The following is a 2,005-nucleotide window of genomic DNA, read 5'->3' on the forward strand; positions in this document are numbered from 1 at the left end:
CACGAAGGACAGCATAGGGGGAATTACTTGTGCTTAATAAATGTAATAAAGAAACGATAAATAATTGGAAATCACAGTGGATGAAAAAACAACTTGCCGCAGGTGGGGAACGATCCCACAACATTCGCATTTCGCGTGCGATGCTCTACCAATAGAGCTACCGCGGCGCCATTGCCCCATCCACTTTCTTGGGTATGTATGTTTTCTAGTAGAACCCTGGGAGTGTTAGCCAGCGCCACCACTCACACACCTTGGCGGCGGACGTGAATCCGTTCTGCCGCAGGCGTCACGAGAACGTGATCTTTCTGGTTGAAGGCATCCGGTCAATAAACCCACACATGCTACCTGAAGGCATCAATGTTGCCGGATTCGAGACCCTCGTTATGTAATAAACAGGAAGAAAGGGGGTTAACCGAGGGGCCCGATTTTTATTAGTCATATCATAAGAAGCCAACAAACAGTGACACCGAGGACAACATAGGGGAAATTACTTGTGCTATTTTAATAAATGAAATAAAGAAACGATAAATAATGGAAATGAAAGGCGGTTGTTCCCTACCTGCGGCAAGTTGCTTTTTCATACATGTTCATTTCCATTAATTTATCGTTTCTTTATTTCATTCATTAGGCGCAAGTAATTCCCCTATGTTGTCCTCGGCGTCAGTGTTTGTTCGCTTCTTATGATATGACTAATAAAAATCGGGCCCTTCGGTTAACCCCTTTGTTCTCGTTTTGCCATGATGCAGACATTCAAGTTCGTGCAGTTGTCTAGCAACTTGCACAACCCTTTATATTTTCCTTTTATTGTCAAGAGACGATATGAAAACTTCTTCAATGGCCATCATTTTAACTTCCTGCTTGAATATCTCCCACTGCACAAAAAGAGATAAAGAACTGCGACTTGCTACTTCAATAAGAATTCCCGGGACGCGCTTTAGAATATGCTTATTTGAGAGTAACGCACATTATTCATTTACCATAATTTCAAGCTCATCCGCGAACTTTGAAATTGCCAGTTGCCAAAACAGACAGACACCAAACAATGATAATTGAAGAACACAGGATCGGATTTATGTATCATTACCTACCCTACCTAGACTGTAGGCTGCTAAGTGCACCACACCACAAGCACAGCTCATCTTGATGTACTCGGTGAACGAGACTTATTAAAACAGGGTAGGAAAGAAACAAAAAAGAAGACGTTTTGTGCCTGCCAGGGATCGAACCTGGGACCTTCCGCGTGTTAGGCGGATGTGATAACCACTACACCACAAGCACAGCTGCCAAGCGCTATATTGAACGAGACAGGTATGAGGCCCCGTTCAATAGCAGCGGCCTACTTTACGAGACCGGTTGTGCCGTTCGAAACCGCGATCATTGCAACGTGCCCCGTTTTACAAAAGCTTGACCGGAAGCCTTGCGCTCTGTGAAAGTCGAAGCGCCCTTTCAGGAGTCCGCCTTTTTTTCAGGACGCCGTAATTTTTTTGGGAGATGCATTCTTTCTGTCCGATAAAACCCGCTTCAGCGTTGCGATGTGACAAATGCTCAAGGGATCTTGTAAGAGTTGATTAGTTAAATCAGGTAGATTAGGTATTATACATAGTGTTCGCATACAGTTTATATGTCATGGATATCCTATGTCTGTACATGTCGGCCACGGCATTAACCCCACTTATACTTCTAGTAATATGTCTTTGTTCTTTCTACGGCAAAGTGGCCACAGTACCCCCGAATGTTAATTTGTAAGAGATAAAGATTTAAACTACGACTCAATTGCTTTCTTGTCGATCCGTTTTGGATTCGTGAATTTCATACTGGAATTTTTCGAATATTCATCTAGGGCCGAACATACGTCATAACCCTGTTTACTGCACTGTAAAAGTGTTCACATGATTGAGTAGCATGAGGGCTGCCGAGCGAGTGTGTTAGGTCATCTTTGAAACGGCAACTTGGGGCCATCTACTTAGGCGTGCGTCGTCGCAGCAGTCTTAACGTGTTGGCAAGC

The 2,005-nt window shown here is 43.8% G+C and overlaps 1 non-coding gene across 1 annotated transcript; it reads right to left on the reverse strand.

Moving 5' to 3' along the window:
- Positions 1-1,205: 1,205 nt before the first annotated feature.
- TRNAV-AAC (transfer RNA valine (anticodon AAC)) lies at positions 1,206-1,278 on the reverse strand. The gene has a single exon. It is a non-coding gene; the product is annotated as a tRNA-Val (tRNA).
- Positions 1,279-2,005: the final 727 nt, after the last annotated feature.

Source organism: Dermacentor albipictus, chromosome 3 (genome assembly GCF_038994185.2).
Source record: "Dermacentor albipictus isolate Rhodes 1998 colony chromosome 3, USDA_Dalb.pri_finalv2, whole genome shotgun sequence".
Taxonomy (NCBI): Eukaryota; Metazoa; Arthropoda; class Arachnida; order Ixodida; family Ixodidae; genus Dermacentor; species Dermacentor albipictus.